This window comes from Eptatretus burgeri, chromosome 10 (assembly GCF_056783735.1).
Source record: "Eptatretus burgeri isolate ZD-2024b chromosome 10, Ebu_testis_v1, whole genome shotgun sequence".
Lineage (NCBI taxonomy): Eukaryota > Metazoa > Chordata > Myxini > Myxiniformes > Myxinidae > Eptatretus > Eptatretus burgeri.
The window spans coordinates 80,972,445-80,983,857 of NC_140970.1; the positions used below are offsets into that span (position 1 = coordinate 80,972,445).

General features: G+C 40.2%; 1 non-coding gene across 1 annotated transcript; it reads left to right on the top strand.

The window, feature by feature from the left end:
* The first annotated feature begins 1,142 nt into the window (after positions 1 to 1,142).
* Positions 1,143 to 1,215, top strand: TRNAV-UAC (transfer RNA valine (anticodon UAC)). Its single transcript has one exon. It is a non-coding gene; the product is annotated as a tRNA-Val (tRNA).
* Positions 1,216 to 11,413: the final 10,198 nt, after the last annotated feature.

Below are 11,413 nucleotides of genomic sequence, written 5' to 3' on the forward strand. Positions count from 1 at the left end.
TCCTCACCATGAGTCCTGTATTGAGATGGATCTGTGTGGGCACCATGAGCCCGACATTTTGGTGATTCTCAATCTCATCACAATGAGCCCTATATCGAGATGGATCTCAATCTCATCACCATGAACCCTGTATTGAGATGGATCTCAGTCTCATCACCATGAGCCCTGTATTGAGATGGATCTCAGGCTCATCACCATGAACCCTGTATTGAGATGGATCTCAGTCTCATCACCATGAGCCCTGTATTGAGATGGGTCTCAGTCTCAGCAACATGAACCATGTATTGAGATGTATCTTAGTCTTTGCAACATGAACCCTGCATTGTGATGATTGTCAGTCTCGGCACCATGAGTCCTATAAACTTGGTGGTTTTTTGCCTCATTTTCAGTCAGGAACAGGAACAGCCAGGATTGTCAGGAACTGCCTCTTCCCTCTCTGGATTCCGAGAGAGAAACACGAGCTGGTCAAACACTTGGAATATGTCTTTCAATCGCAGGAAATCCCATTCACTCACTGTCTCTTTCAGAAAGGACCTTCTCGCAAACCATCCCATCGACTTTCTGAATAATCCTCTTGAAGTTCAAACTCTCACACTATTGGTTCTCACTATCAGCCATGATCTTTCTTGGGAAAACGTCATAACTCAGTTGATCTCCAATGATAGTCACCAACACTAACTTTCGTCATGCAAAGTCATTCCTTGGCACACCTGAACTCCGATCCTCCCACAAGACCTTCATCCCCAACTTGATGGAGCTCTGTTCTCCCCTTTGGGCTGCTGGTTCCCCTGCCTCACAGCTTGAGTCGCTGGATGTTAACAAGGCAGAAATGCAGAAAAAAAATTTGGGAACATTTTCCTTGAATCAGTAAAACTCAAAAATGTAAAGCAACGAACTTCAAGTTTCCCATGATATAGACTCATAAATAATGGATGGAAGCTTCATGTGTGAGCTCCACAGATGTGTGTTTTTTAAAAGGAGAAAAAACAAAACCTGCAGTGGATTGTGTGTGTTCTTAGACTCATCTGCATGTGTAAATGTTTCTCTTTCCAACTTTGTGAATGAGTGTGAAACTGAAAGAAAAAATTTACATTGTAGAGTATTCTTACTATGTGCATAATACAGAAACTTTTCTATCAGTTGGTTTCATAGTGTAGTGGTTATCACGTCTGCTTTACACGCAGAAGGCCCTGGGTTAAAACCTCCGTGGAACCAATTCTATACTTTTAAACACAATGGAGGCTGAATGTCAAAACATTTCATTCAGCTTTTTCAAGTCGAATCTTTGAGCTGGCAAGAACTTCCAGATTGAAATTTATCAGCAATCATGGAAATATAAAGTCAGTGATACCCCTCTTTCTCTGGGTTCAAGGTTAATTTCAAAGGACGCTCTGAAAAAGTCACGCTTGGTCTTCCAAGATTTTCTTGCAGAACATATCCTCCTATTTTCATGAGGTTGGGTTTTTTGGATAGATTGTAGATGGGAACACATTTTATTAATTTACACTCTGTCCATAAATGTCATCTGATGGTCCACCAAAAATATGGCTATTATTTGATTACGGGTCAAGGGTAAGTTGCAGGCGATCGTCAAGGAAAGCCTTCCCAGCTTTTTGATTGCAGATATCTAGTTCCCCTCCCCGACTCACTCACCTAGATATGAAGGAAGTCTGCGTTTTGGGAATGTTTGTTCGTAACTTGGCAAAAAAAAATTTTTTTGATAAGTGTGTTGATCGCCTCCGTTTGTTTGTTTCGTGCAAAATCGAAGATTTGTCAAGTATATTGGTGAGTCGATTTTGTTATTCTGTCTGTTTGTCACCTGCAGGTCACAATTTTAAACCGATCTTCACGAAGCTTCACCACATGGTAGAGTTTGTTACAGGGAAGAAGCCTCTTGTTTTTGAGGTCAAAAGTTCAACTTTGGTGAGATTTCTAAAATCCTAAATTTTCATCCGATTAACTTTAAGTTTGAAGAGGATTTGTATTTCAGGTCATTGAATTAAACCACCAATTATTTTTGAGGTCAACATCGACATAAAGGTCAACAACTATGGTGGTATTTCAAAAATCCTCAATTTTCATCTCATTGACTTGAAATTTAAAGAGGATTTATATTTCAAGGCCCAGTCACACCTTGACATTTTCGCCAACGTATGCCGATTTTTTTTGAAAATTTTTTCTAAAACACTGGCACACGTTGAATACGTTATGGGTAAGTTTTGATAACATTGAGAGCACGCTGAAAAACACTGCCATACGTCGTTGTACGCTGGCTTTAAACGTTGTACTTTTCGGTTGTCCTCAAATTTTTGCATGCTTGAAATTTCACGACGTATGCCGGCGTATGACTCGCACGTTCCGCTACGCTGGCCACAAGTTGTATGCACGGTCTGCGATCGTTGACAGATGTCAACACATGCTACTTGTAAGTTAATCATAAGTTGAGACACGCCGAGGTAATGTTTAGCGTACCCGAAACTTATTTCTAACCTATGATTAACGTGTTGTTGGCACGTTACGCGATCGTTGCCACACATCGACAGACGTTACTTTTAAGTTACTCATAGGCTGAAAGACGTCGGTATAATGGATCGTCCTTGCGTCAGCGGCCACGGCCAGGACACTTATTTGCAGCATTCTTCAAACTTTTCTTCGGCATGACGAGGATGTTCACACTTCGATGTCCCATCGGCAGCGTCTATTTAAAATAGTCGAGTTTGAGCGATTTAGCACGTTCAATAGAAACGATTAAAATTTCCGAGCGCCAGCGTCAAAAAACAAAGGCGAGTGACAGCAATTTAAATCGTTCATTGTAAACAATGAAAATAGCTGAGTGGTACCGTTTAAAAGTCGTTGAGTGTAAAAAAAAAAATCCAATTGTTGAGCGCAAGCGTCTACTTTCAATAGTGGAGATGCAGCCATTTAAATCGTTGAGTGGCAGCCTATGAATAGCAAACCCCACGTCACCGGCAAAGATAAACTGCCGCACGATATGGATAAGTTAGGCTATTGTTGGGCATAGTTTGTGAACACCGGCTACACGATAATTATTCATTGGTATATCGTATCTACAAGTTATCGAAGCGCTCTATGCACATTATTAGTTCATTGCGCATTTGTCCAACCCGTTATGAATAGACCTAAATCGTAAAAACAAGCCATAGCTCATTATTGAAAAACCCCCATAAAAAATTACGGACGCAAGGAGGATCCATCATAACCCACACCCTCCCCCTCACACTCACCTACTACTGCCAACATGAACAAACTACTACTAATACTAATACTGATACTGATACTGTTACTGCTGACATGGACATCGACTCAAAAAGGACTCGAAAACACTGTTGGGTTCCCCTTTTATGAACACCATTTTTATATACCAATTCCCAAAACCGCTGGGAACACGTCTTTATATGGCAGTTGTAAGTTAGAAACACGTTCATTTATTATTTTTGTCGACCGGAAGACGCCATTGGAATACGTCTACATACGTCAATGTGTGTTGGGACTACGTAAAGAATTGGTTCAAAGCACGTCAAACATAAGTTAGAAATAAATTTCGCATAAAAAAGACATTACCGCGATGTGTTTCGACTTACAAGTAGCCTTTGTGGACGTGTGTAAGCGTCCGCATATTGTGTGTACAACTTATCCCCATCGCATGCGGAACGTGTGTCATACGCCAAGTACGTCGTAAAATTTTGAACATGTTTAAAATTTGACGTACTCTACTTACTACGACGTATGATAGCGTACTTTAGCGTTCTACTTACGTATACCAAACTTACTCATACCGTATTTGACGTGCCCCAACGTTTTAGACACATTTTTCTTAGGTCGGCATACGCTGGCAAGATTGCCAAGGTGTGACTGTGATGTTGTCACTTCCATTTCTACGGCAGTTATGATTCGAATCGTTGTGCGTCAGCCTTTTAATCGGCTACGTCACGACATCGTCGGCGATGCGTGCAACGCGCTATGCCGAAGTTAGACTATCGTTGGGCATAGGTTGTGTAGGCCGACAACAGGTTCAGCATTCGTTGGTATAAGTTATTTATAACACAACGAAACGTTCTGTGTCCGTTACTAATGCGTTATACATAAGACCAAGTCACTATGAATACGTCTGAATCTTTAAAAAAAACATCAAAAGTTCAACGTAAGCCAGCGTTTTACATAAATTTTAATATGTTGCCATCGCTGGCTAAAACGTCAAGGTGTGACTGGGCCTTTAGGTCACTGAATTCAAGCAGCCAATTATTATTGAGGTCAACATAAATCCAAAAGGTCAACTAAGGTGGTATTTCTACAATCATAAATTTTCATCCGATTGACTTGAAATTTGAAGAGGATTTATATTTCAGGTCACTGAATTCAACCAGCCAATTATTTTTGAGGTCAACATAAACCAAACAGTCAACATAGGCCATAGGTCAACAATTTAGGTGGCATTTCTAAAATCCTCATTTTTCATCCAATTGGCCTGAAATTTGAAGAGGATTTACATTTCAGGTCACTGAATTCAAGCAGCCAATTATTATTGAGGTCAACAACATCCAAAAGGTCAACATAGCACAGGTACAACAACGAAGTTGGTATTTCTATAATCCTAAATTTTCATCCGATTGACTTGAAATTTGAAGAGGATTTATATTTCAAGTCACTGAATTCAACCACCAAATATTTTTGAGGTCCACACCGGCCAAATTTCTAAAATTGTCAATTTTCATCCCATTGACTTGAAATTAGAAGTATTCATATTTCATGTCACTGAATTCAAGCAGCCAATTATTATTGATGTCAACATAAACCAAAAGGTCAACAACTAAGGTGGTACTACTATTTCTACAATCCTAAATTTTCATCCGATTGACTTTAAATTTAAAGAGGATTTATATTTCAGGTCACTGAATTCAACCAGCCAATTATTATTGAGGTCTACATCAACCAAAAGGTCAACATAGGCACAACAACTAAGTTTGTATTTTTAAAATCCTAAATTTTCATTCGATTGACTTGAAATTTGAAGAGGATTTATATTTCCGGTCACTGAATTCAACTTCCAAATATTTTTGAGGCCCACATCGGCCAATAGATCAACATAGGCCAAATTTCTAAAATTGTCAATTTTCATCCTATTGACTTGAAATTTGAAGAGTGTTCATATTTCAGGTCACTGAATACAACCAGCCAATTATTGAGCTCAACATAAATCAAAAGGTCAACAACTAAGGCGGTATTTCTAAAATCCTCAATTTTCATCCGATTCACTTTAAATTTGAAGAGGATTTGCATATTTGCTCATTGAATTCAACCACCAATTATTGTTTAGGTCAAATTGTTTGTTTTTTTTGTATACCTTGGTCGAGGCTCGTATGAGAGCTAACACACAACGCACATCAAGGGGGGAATGAGACAGGAGGGAGGGAGTGGGAAGGACAAAATCTAGACTATTATGGACTTTGCAAGTATCGTGCTCTGCACGACGTCTTTTGTTGTTTGTGTCCTTGTTTGTCTGTTCACTCAGCTCCAGCCCAAACCGCTCAACCGATCGTTCTGAAATTTTCAGAGATTAATGTCACCAACACTGTGACGGTCCCGCATTGAAGTTTCATACATTTCGGTTGACCTAAAAGGTCTCGGTCTCAGCACCATGAAGTCTCCATTGTGATGGATCTTAGTCTGGAAATTTCCATCAACTTTTTGAGATTAAGACTTTCTGAACACTTTTTGAACATGAAGTTCATGGGTTCTTATATCTTAATTTACCATTCCAGTGGATTGACTGTAGATGACAGTACAAATCTCCATAATTCAAAGACACACATTGGCCAATCGGCCAATTTGAGCCAAATTTTTTTTTAATCCTCAAATTTCATCCAATTCACTTGGAATTTGAACAGGATTTGCATATTAGGTCAGTAATTTCAACCACCTATTACTTTGAGGTTATAATAGATCAATATAGGCCATATAGTCCATGAGGCCAAACCCAAAATTTTGGTCATTGGTACCAAACAAAGTGCCCTGTTCTCGTCAAGTTTTTTTTTTTTTTTTTTTTTTTTTTTTTTTGGTAAAGATGGGTCCCCTGGGGTATAAAAATCACTTGATAGCAAGGAAATATCGGTAGCTTATATCGTGTAATGGCACTGTTTATACGCGACCCCCTCTTGCACAAAATCGAAGATTTTCGATAATTTTTATACACCATGGATTTGAGTTGGGAGCGTTTTATACTGTTAATATACTTTAATGTGTATAATCTATATATCAAAGGAAAGCTCATGGAGTACAGTTTATAGTCCTATAAACATAAGAAGAAAACAAAAACACTCACAGACACCCGACATGAAATACTGCAGACCCCTTGATGCGAAACAAATGTTTTTCTTCACTTAGAAAAAATGTGTCTTCCAACATGTAGAATGACATTAGAAACTTCAACTCAGGCACTATAATAACAGTACCTTGAATACATCTTAATATAATTTGAACCTTGTCAATAAATGACACCTTACATATATAGGAAACAAATTCTATCATAGAAAATATGTAATTATGTGCTTTTGACATCAAGTTGATCATTTGCTCCAGATTTCAAATGTCAGCTGTAACAGCAACATAGAAATAAAATATAAGGCATGTTTTAAGACAAACACATTATTATTGTTATTCAAACACAATAATGAAAGTACACAATCTTGGAATATTTGAACTAATAGTCTTCAGTTTCATAATCGTCTTCGCTGCTCAACTCCATTTCGCTGTCTGTACCGTCGTTCATTGGTTGGTTTTCACATGGGCTCAAACTACAAATGTCAGAACACTTCAATCCATTTGCAGCACAGGGACATTGAGGAACTCGACAGGACTTCCGACATTTGCAGGACAGCATCTCAAGAACAGTGTCGGGGGCCGGTACACCATCCATCCAGTCTACGGCTAAGTGTCTGTCATCACCATCGCCAACGAATTTCCAGCCATAGCCTCCAGAATTGGGCGTCTTGGGATCGTTCATCAAACTCTGTCTCCAAATTGCGGTTTGATAATTTGCTCGCCGTGCATGTTTTCCAAGACAATCTGCACATGGCGGTAACTGGTAGGACTCTCTCACCTTTCTTTGCACAAAATAGTTTGTACCGAAACTCGTTGACTGAAGCATCTCCAGATGTAGCATCATACATGGCACAAACAAAACGTTCCAATCGAGCCTGAAGAGAAGAGGAAAGACTCCACTGTTGGCTAAGCTCCTTAAAGAGACTCTGGAAATTCTGATTTTCTTTGACCAGTTTGAATGCTTTCATTTTCCCACAACCTGCGAAGGCACTGACTGAGTCGTAACCAGTGAAAGCGTGCAATCCAATAACTGCCTCTGAGACATCAGATCCATTCATGTTGACAATAGCTGTGATGTCTATGTAATGTGTGCGAGTTTTAGTCCCACATTTCTGATAAAGAGCAGCAGTAATTTGTGTACAGAACGCCGTGCTCAAAAGGAAGACATCTGTGTCGTCCGCCACAAGGATTACAGCTGCACTTCCGGTGTCACTTGCATGTTTTCCATGAAGCAGTAGCCTCGTGTCTGCTTCTTCTTGCTGGCAGCAAAGCTCCGGTACATCTTCAACTGCTGAGTCAGTAATTTTGATGCACTTCTCCTTTGAGGTTACAGACATATGCTTTGACTGCAATAATGACCTTGAATGTGGTTTTTGCCATTCCTGAAACAGAAATTCAATGAGTTCAGTCTTGTTGTCATGACTCTGCAGGTAACTTCTCCACTGACAGACAATTTGTTGGGAAGTTATATTCTTGAACTGTATGCCTGGATTCTTGCTTCGTCTCGCTCTTTCGTGGTGTTTTATGCTGTGTGGTTGATACACATCAAACACGATGTCAATCCTAGTACTTTTTTAGTGAGCCCCAGTGGAACTATCTCTTTCATTTCTATTCTTTTAAATACAATGGAAGTTAAATGTCAAAATATTTCAATCAGCTTTTTCAAGTCGACTGTGTGAGCTGGCAAGAACTTCATCTCTTTGCAAATAGAAAGTCCGTTGTCCCCCTATTTCTTTGGATTGAAGGTGAAGGTCAAAGAATGGTTTGTAAAAATAACACTTTGTCTTCCAAGATGTTCTTGCATTACTTTTCCTCCGATTTTCATGAGGTTGAGTTTTTTGGATAGATTGCAGATGAACACATTTTATTGATTTGCACTCAATCCACAAATGTTGAAGGTTAAGGTCATGTGGTGGTCCCAAAATTATTGCCATCATTGGATTACGGGCCGAGGGTAAGTCACAAGTGATCGTCAAGGAAAGGCTACCCTGGCTTTGTGATCGCAGATATCTTGTTCCCCTCGCTGAATGAAAGGGCATTGTGTTTGGGACCGTTTATTTTGTTTCTTTGTCTGTCTGTTTGTTTGTTTGTCTGTCTGTGTCTATCTGTTTGTTTTTTTTCTCTGCACAGAACTTTGGTGTTTTTCTCTGCAACCGCTTTTCGGATTGAGACGAAATTTTCACCATTAGAGCCACTACTCAAGTGGAATATTCTATTGATAAATATGACGTCATATGTCACGTGGTATGGAACCAATGTTGGAAAAACATAACTTTTGATCTCTGTAGCTCTGAAACCATACCAACAAAAAAATTGAAACTTGGCACATGGTCAGATGGGAAGGAGAAAAGGTTCTGTGGTGCTGGGCTGAGGAACAATGGGGAGTAATAAGAGAGGGGGCAGAAGGCAGTTGAGGATTTCATGAGGTGGAGTGATGAGATGGAGGTGAGAGGGCAGGGGAAGGAGGCAGTTTTGTGGATGTGAGGGGGGGGCAACTTTGAGAAGGGTGAGTTATGAGGGTGAGTGGGGAGAGTTGAGGGGGGATTTTTTGAGAAAGGTGAGAAGGAAGCTTGCAGTGGGAAGAGTGTGATGGTTGCTGTGAGAGGGGTGAATTGGCACTGAAGTTGAAAAAAAAGGATGACTGATGAAAAGCGAACATGCAGAGCAAACTGGGTTTTTTAAATTTTTTAATTCAGAAATGCAATTAAAGACATTTCTTGAGGGTCGCAATAAAGGCGAATTAAGAGAATGGAGGGAAGAAACATTGTAACAGTTGGACTTTTTAGACAAGGTATGAAGGAAATGTTGAATTGAGAGCAGTCTGTTGAAATAGAAAAAGAGTAGTGAATTATGATACAGTAATGAGAACCACACGTGTGAAAGAGGAAGACTAAGCATTATAAGAGATCATTGTTATTGTTATTTTTATCCCCCGCCGCATGGCGGAAGGGGGATATTGTTATCACCCGGGTCGTCCGTCTGGCTGTCCGTCCGTCCGGCTGGCTGGGCGTCAACATTTATAGCTGTGAGTGCGATAACTCGTACACTGTTGGCCATATCGATTTGAAATTTGGGTCACACATGTACCACCTGAAAAGGAAGAACCCCATTGATTTTTGGCGTGGCCGGATCCAAGATGGCCGACTGGGGTGGTCCGTCCTTCTGGCTGGCTGGCTGTCAACATTTATAGCTGTGAGTGCGATAACTCATAAACTGTTCGGCATATCGATTTGAAATTTGGGCCACACATGTACCACCTGAAAAGGAAGAACGCTATTGATTTTGGGCGTGGCCGGATCCAAGATGGCCGACTGGTGCGGCCATCTTGAAAAATTTTTTTGCCAAATTGATTTGAAATTTGGGTCACACATGTACCACCTGAAAAGGAAGAACCCTATTGATTTTGGGCGTGGCCGGATCCAAGATGGCCGACTGGGGTGGTCCGTCCGGCTGGCTGGCTGGGCGTCAACATTTATAGCTATGAGTGCGATAACTCATAAACTGTTCACCATATCGATTTTAAATTTGGGTCACACATGTACCACCTGAAAAGGAAGGACCCTATTGCTTTTGGGCGTGGCCGGATCCAAGATGGCCGACTGGGGCAGTCCGTCCATCCGGCTGGCTGGCTGGGCGTCAACATTTATGGCATCAACATTTATAGCTGTGAGTGCGATAACTCATAAACTGTTCGCCATATCGATTTGAAATTTGGGTCACACATGTACCACCTGAAAAGGAAGAACCCTATTGATTTTGGGCGTGGCCGGATCAAAGATGGCCGACTGGTGTGGCCATCTTGAAAAAAGTGTTTTCGCAATATCGATTTGAAATTTGGGTCACACATGTACCACCTGAAAAGGAAGAACTCTATTTATTTTGGGCGTGGTTGGATCCAAGATGGCCGACTGGGGTGGCCATATTGAAAAAAAATGTTTTTTTGTAATAAATGGAAACCCGCCTATTTGATTTCAATTATTTTTCAATGGCGGGGGATTCCCATCTCTGATGGTATATTTATTATTTATTGAGAGATTGCATCGGTAAACACAGAGGGTGGAAACAGATCACATTGTTTCAGGAGAAGCACATGGTTACGGGAGGTGAATAGTTAAAAGTGAATGTATTTATTTATCTTTTAAATAAGGATTGCATAAATTTTTTTAAATGGAAAGGTTGGAGTAAAATTGTGGAGGTGCATGGTGATTTTGGAATGGTAAATGCAGAGTGAAGCTGATGGATCAATGAAAAGTATCAGGACGAGGGTGGAGTGAGAGTGAGAGAGTGAGAGAGTGAGAGTGAGAGTGAGAGTGATGGAGATATATAGAGATCGAGACTCACGTGGTTTCAGTAGGTATATATTTCGAAAGGACACAATTTTATATTTTTGAAGATTGGGGAATGGCAGGTTGGAGGAAGAAATTGTAAAGGTATGGTGAGAGTGGGTAAGCTCAAATGGAAGAAAGATGGTGTGCCAGCAGAAGGAGGAAGAAGAAGGATTGGTACTTGTGGGTATGGAGGGAGAAAGGGTTGTTGTTGTTTTTTTTAATTTTATAAGAAACAGTGTGTGTTGTTGGGAGGGATAGATAGGTGTTGGAAAAACTGAGGAAAATAGGAATTGATGCTAATCGGGAGAGACTACAAATAAAAGTGATTGTACACCTCGACGAGGAAGCTTCAAAGAACCCGATAAGAGAAGGTCGATGAAAACACACAATGGCACGATTTATGAAACAACACCGAACTTGGAACACACAATAAACATGTAGGTGAGAAAATATACAGTTAAAATATGACAAATAACGACCAGAAATTTAACTTTGAGAAAGTCAGCAGAGACCCCTGAGATAAGCTGCCATCACCCCAAGCCCAGAATTGCAAAACGAAAAAAGATTGTTTGTTTACTCACTTCCATCACCTGATGTCGTTATGTTACATTTATGCTTCGCATTGGAACACTCACTTGAATCCATTGGGTCAATTTGATAGCATTTATGTTGAATTATGATGGGGTGTTTTCACATCTGTGTATTAAGGACAGAGGTATAGACAGTATCCCATGTGCATCAAATTG